General features: G+C 47.7%; 2 pseudogenes; one reads left to right on the top strand and one right to left on the bottom strand.

Moving 5' to 3' along the window:
- The first annotated feature begins 235 nt into the window (after nt 1-235).
- LOC102012227 lies at nt 236-1396 on the top strand (annotated as a pseudogene).
- Nucleotides 1397-2404: 1008 nt separating this feature from the next.
- Nucleotides 2405-6146, bottom strand: LOC102012567 (annotated as a pseudogene).
- Nucleotides 6147-9507: the final 3361 nt, after the last annotated feature.

Genomic DNA, 9507 nt, shown 5'->3' on the forward strand with positions numbered 1-9507 from the left:
CTATAAATTTAGCTAAAGAGCTGTACAATATTTAAATAAGGGCATGGTGGAGCACGCCTGGAATCCCAGCACTTGGGAGGCTGAGGCAGGGAGACTGTTGTGATCTCAAGGCATGCCTGAACTATGTAGCAAGACCCTGTCTCAAAAGACAAAAAAAAAAAAAAATTGCAGGTGGACTTCCACTTCCAGTCAGCAGGGTTCCCTTCTCCTGAACGTGATCACCTCAGTGGTTGTAATGGTGAAGTCAGACTTTCTCACCCCCAAGGCCATCACCAATACGATGAAATCCAAAGGGCATCAAAAGCTGCCCTAGCAGGTATTGCCCTAGCTGGTATTGCTAGGTGTGTCAGCAGGAATGCTGGAATGAGGATGGCTTTAAAAATATCATTGTATATCAGAATCTCATCAGAAACAACTATTGCTGGCTTCAGAAAATACTCAGCAGTTTAAGGAATACTTTTCAGAGGAATTCCAAAATGACTTTCTAGAACTTCTCAGATTCTTTGGCACCAAATGAGTCCCTAACAATATTGTCTACAACGAGTACATCAGCGCTCTGGGTATGACTGGTGGGAAAAGCTGACTGACTTCACTAAGTGGCTGGGCAGAGAAGGCCTGTGTCAAGTGGATGAGACCCCCAAAGGCTGGCATATTCAGTACCTAGACAGGGACCCAGAGACCACTCACCAGCAGCTAGAGCTAGAGAAGAAAAAGAAGCAGGACCCTGATGAAGAAGAAAAAACTGCCAAATTTACTGAAGAACAAGTGCCAAGAGGTCAGGAATGGAAGGAGGAGGCCCCTGTCTTTACAGAATTAAGCACAGAAAATGAAGAGAGAAAGTTGCATTTAATCTGAATAAAGGAGCATGCAGTTCAGCAGGAGAAACATCTTCTAAATCCAGTTCTTTGGGGCCAAGTGCACTGAAGACTCTCGGGAGTGCAGCACCAGTGAAACGAAAGCACCTTCCCAGAGCTCAGCTCAGTCAAAACAAAGAGAAATCTGCACTGGATGAAATCAAGGAGATCACAGAGAAAAAGAAAAGAAATTCTCAAACAGACTACTGGCTACAGCCTCAAATCATTGTGAAAATTAAAGTCGAAAGACTTGGAGAGACATACCATAAGAAAAGAGCTATTGTTAAGGAAGTAATTGACAAACACAGCTGTTGTAATGATGATTGATTCTGGAGACAAACTGAAACTTGAGTGGACTCATCAGGAGACAGTAATTCCAGCATTAGGAGAAAGAATTTCAGTTTTAAATGGAGGTTACAGAGAAGGTCCCCTAGAATCCATCAAACAAAAGACTTTCAGCAACTGTAGTCATTGAAATGGGCCTTTTAAAAGGACAGAGAGTGGAAGGAATTCAATGTGAAGACATTCCTAAACTTCCCTGAGTTGAAAAATTTCTTAATGCTTTAAAGTCCTAAAGCATCACACTGGTGTTTGCCCAAGTATTAGGAGACTCTACTGTGCTAGGGTATTTCTTTGTATAAAACAAATAGACTTTTCTTTTTGTCCTTTTGAGACAAGGTTTCACTATGCAGTTCAGGCTAGCCTTGAACTCACAACAGTCCTCCTGCCTCAGCCTCCCAAGTGCTGGGATTCCAGGGGTGAACCACCATGCATGCCTTGCACCTAAATTTCACAACAGGAAGACTTACCCCTAATCCTTGAGGAATGCTGCTCTCCCCTCCTTTCTCCAGGTGTCCCTGCTCAAGTTTTCATCCCAAGAAGGCCTTCTCCAGTCTCTCACACTTTCAACTCTAGGTAGACTTACTCATTCAGGCTGAAACTTTCCAGTCCAAGTACTATATGTCCCTGTGATGGGGCACTAGTTATTGGGTTAGTGATATCCCTTAGTTCTCTCGGGCTGATAAGGTCCACAATCTCCTGAATGAATGTAAGGTGAAGGCCAAGTCAAAAGAGGCAAATGGAATGATTTGAGGGCTCCAGGAGGATAAAAGCCCTCTCGCAGAAGTCAAGATTCTCTCAGGGCTAAGAATGAGACCTTCTCTGGGTGGCCCCTCTTTATTTAGTTACCAGGAGAAGGGAGGAGAGTACCCAAGAAGGGCAGAACCACTCAAGGACTTCTCTAAGTAAGGGATCAAAGTCATCCACTCAAAGACTCCTCCAAGTGAGGCATTAAATGAATCCACTCAGAAGTTCGATGCCGCAGGATATAGGTTTCATCTTGTTGAGCTTGGCTCTCGGTGCCCTTGGATATGTGCTGGTCTTACCCTTGGAGGCTGCAGGGCTTCATCCACCATCATAGGCATCAGTGACTCACGGAGGTTCACTTACTAGGACTCCACCGCCCATCTCAAGACAAGGAGCCTAGGTCTTGGACAGACTCACAAGTAAACATGAAAAGACAACTGGTTTATTTCAGTCCTGCTCAGGGGTGCTTTGTAGTGGTCTCCATCACAGGAAGCCCATCTGTGTGATGAAGTCTCGTCTGTGTAATAGAAACCCAGGTCTAGAAAGCGATCGCAATCCGAGATGCTCTACAGGCAGAAGCACATCTTGCCCAAACACATTTCGTGGAGAGGAGAGAGCCTGGTGGCATGCTTGGCGTAAACAGTGCGCCCGGCTCAGTCTGACAGCGAAGGGGAGCACACAGACCTGCCGAGGGCTGGGCTGGAGAAACTGAATGGCTCCCTGTCCTTCTCCCTGCTGTCGTGCTTGTGCTTCTGCTTGTGCTTGTGTTTATGTTTGTGCTTCTTGTGCTTGTGGTGGTGGTGGTGCTCGTTGTTTGGAGGTGGCCTCTTTCGTGAAAGTGGAGAACAGAGCAGTGCCACCGCAAAGGGGTATATGTGCATCTCCGGAGGTGACTGCACCTGAGCTGCTCCCTTGTGTGTGAGGTCCAGGCCCCAGGGGGCCTTCGAGGTGGGAGCACCCTCATATCCACCCACACATGAGGGCAGCAGAGCAGACCTGGCACTGGCTAGGTAGCACTGAGAGAGCTCCAGTGTTGGTGGTCTCTCCAGCATGCTCAGGTGTTGGGAGCTGAAGGCCTGGCTGTGGTGGACAGTGTCCATGTCCATCTCCATCTCCTCTTCCTGAGAACTGGGGAGCGGGTTCTGAAATCCAGCCAGCGGTGCATGACTACTTGGGTTACTTGTGCCTTCTCGGTTGCCTGTGGCTGGCGCTGGAATTATGGTTGGGTTCAAGACAGCTTTTTCCTCCTTCAGATTAAGTACCAGTCTAAACTCTGGCAAGGGCAAACAGGAAGGTCTATTGAGGCCAAAGAGTGTGAAATACAGGTCCATGGCACCACAGCGCAACCTCCAGTCATGTGAGGTACCAGAATTCATGAGTTTCCAAAGCTGATCCAAGAGGGCTTCATTGCATAAGGGAGACTCCATGTTCTTTGTAAACGGTGGGTGCTTTGTCAACATGTTGAGAATCTTATGCCTTACATAGGGCACGGGATCATTCTGAATCATGTTCAGTAGCCACTGCAGTTCTTGGTAACTTCTGTCCACTTTGGTGTAATCAACCACTGCCTCCAGAGCTGCTACCCTGACGTCCACAAAGTGGCCATATTCAGCATACGCTTTAAAGAGACTGGGGTCACTCGGCACGTGCCCATTCTTCTGAAGGACCCGAACGGCTCTCAAGCAACTGACGGTGATGGTGTGTCTATAGCTTGGAAGAAGTTTTTCCAAGTTCAGAAACCTTGTGATTTCTTCCACAATGAGCCTCACGTCAGAATTTAAGTTTTCCAAAGTCCTGACTTCATTATTCACACTGATGGCGGGTGTGACGCAGTTGGCCAGGGCATCGATCATTTCTGCGCGATAATAGTTATCTGAAAATTTGTTCTTCCTGTTGTCATTGTACTTGATCAAGCCTAGAATAAACGTGAGGACTTCTTTGGGACAAAGGTTATGAGCATCTCTTAATAAGGCCATGGCAACAGGCATAGTCTTCTGCAGAAAATAAGCCTGAAAATTCATAAAGTTGTTTGTTTTCACCATGTTGGGGCAGGTCTTACAGCAAAACATCCTGGTGAACTGCGACTTCATGGCCGGGGGTCCGGTCCACGTGCTCACCATGGAATTGGCAATCTTGGCCAGGCAGAAGCAGGCGGCCTGTGCACGCGGTAGAAGCACTGCTCCTGCTCCAGGATGGTGGTGAGCGCCAGACGCGACGCGGGCGTGGGGAACTTCTCCAGTGCCAGGATGGCCTCTTGCTGTGCCACCACATTGCACTCATAGCACAGCTGGTACTGCCACATGAAATCGGCCTGCTCAAACTCCACTTTCCTTAGCAGCAACATGTCAGGGTCAATGCGGATCCACAGCAAGGGCGAGTCAGGGTCCATTGCAGAGAGATCCATATCAACTTCTTCTCCATTCATCAATGGAATTTTCTTCTTTTTATTTCTTCTGCTTTTGGAATGGCAGGGAATGTTGTGTTTCAGGCTGTCTTCTTTAATTTGCAGTGTATGGTTGAAAGATCCATCCAGCTCCTGCACCGTCACTTTAAGTGGTCCCAGGTACTTCTGAGTTTCCAGAGACGTGCAATCCTGTTTGAGCTCTAATTCTAAGACATTTCGCTTTGTGTTAAATGCAAACCGTCCATAAAATTTCACTACTCCACTCTGGTCTACCCACTGTTTCATTAAGGGCTGGATGTCTTTGCCAGAGACATCTGAAATTGATTTCAAAAATCCAGATGTGGAAAGCAACATCTGACTCCACATATTAGACTGGAACTTCTGAGATGACGCAGCAGTGGCCAGATTTAGCAGCTTATTGCAAACTTGGAGCATGCATTTCGTGCTGATCCTTTGCTCAATCAACCGCATCACAAGGTGAGCTTTACACTGAAACATAGTGTAGTACTCCCAGGAGAGCATATGTGGGTGCCTGATGGAGAAGTGCAGGTGGGACACTTGAGGATCCTTCTCATTTCCTCCTCCGAATATGGGATGCAATAAAACTCCCCCACTTTTCAGTTCATACGCCACTATTTCATCCAGCTCCTCTTTAATCCAGTGGTGGTACTCGTTCACACCGAAAGTTTTCTTCAACCAAAGTCCATAAATATAGCTTGAAATTCCCTTCAGGACCCATTCATCGCACCAAGACATTCTGGATAGGAAACATCCAAAAAACTGCTGGGCCAAGGACTGCGCTAAGCACCTCCTCGTTAGAGGGGTCTCATCAATAATCGTGGCGCCGTGCAGAAGGTTTGTACTGAAAATGCTCATGGACGCGTAGGCAGCCACTTCCACGTAAGCCTCATCGATGAACACAGTCTTAAAGCAGGAGTATGGGTACCGACAGGTGAGGATCTCCTCGTAAAACTCGAAGATTTTGTGAAGGTAGGACGTGGTGTGTTTAAGCAGTGGAAGAAGTTGGGGCAAACAAAAATGAGTGACCTCGGGCATGTAGGGGTCCACGAGAACCTCGAAAGGGCCGATGGCCAGGGAGATGTTGGAGGCCGCAGTGGGAATGGAGAGCTCATAGTGGAAGGTCTTTTTCCTCTTGCCCTGGGTGTAGACCGTGTCCACCAGGTCTCCATTGGAGACGGCCACCATGGCGGCATCGACTGTGAACTCCAACTTCCAGGTACACAGCTCGGAGTAGGAATCCACGCACGGGAACCAGGACCTCGTGGAGTTCTGGTAGCCGCAGGAGAAGACGTGGGCAGCCCTCTCTGCCAGGCTCCCCTCTCCGCCAGGCACCACAAAGTGCAGGCCTCCTTGGGGCCGATCCAGGGAGAAGTCAATGTGTATCTTCAGGACCGGAAACGCGTTCACACATTTCCGCAGCTCGGGCGGAACCTTAATGCAGAGCTCTCCGTTTCCCGCGTCGGAGTCCACAGCGTGGAGCGCAGTGGCGTAGGCGTGGGAAAAGTGACCGAGGGCTCTGTGTTTGGCTTCGCTGCTGCAGACTTCTAAGGTCGGATCGCTGTAAGTAAAAGCAGCCTCTACGTGATCCTTACTCCGTGTATTCCACACTGTTGGCTGTTCAGCTTGATTCTACTCAAGTCTGCGACTGTGGGAAGAATGGTCAGTTCCACAAAGCCCGCGGCTGATCTCCTGTGGAAGCTGATGCTGTGGATGCGGACAAGCTGATAAGCTAGCTTATAGGGCCGAGGGCTCTGGAAGCCCTGCTCGCCCTTCTGGCTCATCCTGAGGGCACCTGGCAGGGCCTGGCCCGGATGGTGCGGCCTCAAAGGCGCCCCCTTGAGGCGGCTCGTCGTGCTGCGGGCGCCCAGCTGGGGTCACACACAGGCGGAGCCTTTCCGCGGGCGGTTGTGTTGATGGTGACCTCTCAAGGAAAGGGTATTATCTCACAGTCTGCAGAGGTTTCAGTCATTACTGGGTTGGCTCAAAGCCAGGGTGGCACATGGCACCGGGCAAACCGTTCATGACAGTAGCCGAAAACACTGAATGCAGCAAGAGCAAAATGTGAGAAGAGGTGGAGAGCAAGCCTCTTTCCCTGCCTTATATTGCATGTAGGCTCTCCGCCCTAGGGCGCGTGCGGCACTCACACCCATAATCCCAGCACTGGACCATGAATCACTCCCACAACCTCAGATTACCCGCCCTAGGGTGGGTGCGGCACTCACACCCATAATCCCAGCACTGGACTGGAAATCCACCAAGAAGCAAAAACTAGAAGCTCGCCCTTGACTGCATGAGGCTTTGGAAGGACATCTAGACACAAACCATAACAAGCACTTCGTACATTGGCTGTGTCCTCTAGCTGTTTCTAAACTATTCTTCCCAGGGAACAGTCTTGCAGCTGTATTTGTTGTGCCTCATTGGTAAATCTCAGCCTGCGTGAATCCAAGTACAGTCTTCTATTACTGGAAGGTAGAGCTTGGCCCAATTGAGGGCTAGGGTAGACTTGGACCTGAAACGCTACTTCTGTTTGCTCTCCTAGTTAGTTGCCCAGTTCCAGACTGGGGAAGGGAAAGACAGCAGAAAAATACAGGGCTCTTGGGGAATCTATTAAATGTAGCTTTTTTAAGTGAGTAACTTTTGTCTTTTTCATGAAGCAAAGTTTTAATTTATGTTCAGATTGTAAGTTGATCTAAAAAATGCTTTAATAATTCACAGTACTCACCAAACGTGGCTGCTCTAAGATAGGTCTGACCCCCTGAACTTCTAAGTACATCCCTGTGGGAAAAGAGGGGAAAGGGAAGAACAGAAAAATAGGAATTTATATATACACAACATAGCTAAGATGATTGTACCTAATTTCTATTGCTTTATTGAAAGGAAGAGTCAATGTTTAATTGATCAATCTTACATGCCTACATTTGTCTGAGTATGCAATTTGAAAATAACAGTATGTAGTTCAACTGTTGTTAATTTCTTATCACCTTGTCTGAAATTCTGTATTGCTTTTATTTTTATGCTTTATTTATGTCTATGTTTGATGTTTCAGTTGTTTTATCTTTAAAATAAAAAAGAAAGTCCCTCTGGTGCATCTGATGATCTACAGTTCGTATTCTAAGCCTGTGTCCCTTGCAGCAGGGACTGTGGAAGGGCGCTTGGGGGCGACAGGACTTACAGTGTCACTCCTTAAATTGGTTCAAGACACTAGGACTCTTTAAATGGGATAACGTTCCACAGTTGGACAACTTGGCTGAAAAAGGAGGGTTTGGGTAACTGTATTGTATTTCTGACCAGCTCAGCAGCCTTCCCTGGCTCCCTGCTCTTCAAGATTGCCTGACATTGAGAAGCAAGTATCTCCCTTCTCGGGCTCTGACTGAAACGGCTTCCATGGAGCACTGCTGCTGTGGTGAGGAATCCACTCGTAAAAGTGGATTATCCGCAGAGCTCAGAATTTTCAGACAAGTTGGTAAGAGGTCATGGTTTTGCAATTTAGTCAAGCCTTTCTTTGCCTGTGGTTACCAAGCGCCCCCTATCGGTATGTGTTTAAAGCCCTGTCTATGCCCTGTTCCCAGAGGCCAAGGCTCCAGGGAATGTGAGCCCTGGGGGTTAGACAGCGTCAGGTTGCCTCCTTGTGCACCCTGCTTGGGCCTTTCCTAATCTCTTCCAGGGTCAGTCATCCTTTTATGTCTGGCATGGATATCTTCCCAGTACCATCCCGCTGTTGCGTACCACCCCAGGCTTAACTACTTTGTGCTCACTTGCTCAAAAGATTTGAGAAAAGACTAGAAAACAGTCTTGAGGAAAAACTTCTCTCTATGCCTCCCTAATCTGGGATCAAAGGTGGAGGACTGAGGTCTAAACCTGAGGTGAAAGGAGTTAAAATGTACTCAAAACTTGTTGAAAAACTCGTTTAATCACAAAGAAAAAATATAAACTGTATAGTACTGATGCACTGTACAGATGGCAGAGAGTTATGTTGCAAGTAGCAGTTTATTAAGGGAAATATAATCTTTTACAATTTTTAATGAGACAGTTGTCTTACTGAAATTTGACTTCATAGTTTGAATGGCACTGTAAATCCAAACAGACTACATTAATAATTTAGAGACTGGTCTCTCATCTGAGACTTGTTGGCAGGGTTGGTGAGTGCTTTGATGCTATCACGTTTGACTTAGACTATATCTAACATATCCAAAGTAAGTTAACATGGCATCATTCATAAGTCTTTCCTTTCCTAGCCAGTTTGACATCTTATTCTGCAAAGATGTTCTGCCAGGTAAACGGATCTCAAATATGTGATTTTCCTATGGCGGTCCTTCTGGTGGAAGGGAGGACTGGTTTAGCTTAAGAGATCTGGTAATATTTTCAAGGGAGGTACAGTCTTGACGTCCTGCTACACTGACAACTTGTCAAATAATGCAATATCAGGTTACTGCAGCTTGTAACCTTTGCTTTGCCCTTGGCTGCAAATGTGTCCTGACACCATATGGCAGCCTCTGGAGTCTGCTTTCATTGTTGGGCTTGGAGTCCAGCCCTGTATGTGTTATCCATTTAATCATGCTTTTCCTTAGGATGTTTGTGGTGTGTAATTACTCTAGTGGAGTGATAACTGGTGGTCATCTTATAACCCCCAGCTGAACTGAGTAAGCATGGTGCTGGGTGTAGGAGGCCCACCTGGGAATTGTTGCCAGCAGCATGTGAGGCTGTTGGGAGCTGAAAGGCTGTTGAAGCTGGCGGAAGCTGTAAGGAGCTGTTGGTTTTGGGGGGAGCTCGTCATGCTGGCTTTCCTGATGGACTTGGCTGTTTTCATTCTCCGAGGAGCTCTGGACCTCGTTGGTGCTGAGAATGGCTTTGGTTCACTTTTGGGGAGCTCTGGTCCTCACCTTGAGCATTCCTTCCTGGCTCCAGAGGGGAAAATGGTGCACTGCCAGTCTGCTCGAGAGGCTTGCTGTGTTGGCTTCCCTGATGGGAACTCGGCCATCTTGATCATCAGAGGAGCTTGGGACCTCACTGTTGCTGAGGATGGCTCTGGTACCTTTCGCGGGAGCTCTGGTTCTTCTGAGCGTGGCTTCCTGGCTCCAGTGCAGATCCCTCAGCCTGCTAGCACAGATCCTTCATCCCACTGGTGCAAACTTTCTAGATTTC

This window comes from Chinchilla lanigera, unplaced genomic scaffold (genome assembly GCF_000276665.1).
Source record: "Chinchilla lanigera isolate Chin_1 unplaced genomic scaffold, ChiLan1.0 scaffold00110, whole genome shotgun sequence".
NCBI lineage: Eukaryota > Metazoa > Chordata > Mammalia > Rodentia > Chinchillidae > Chinchilla > Chinchilla lanigera.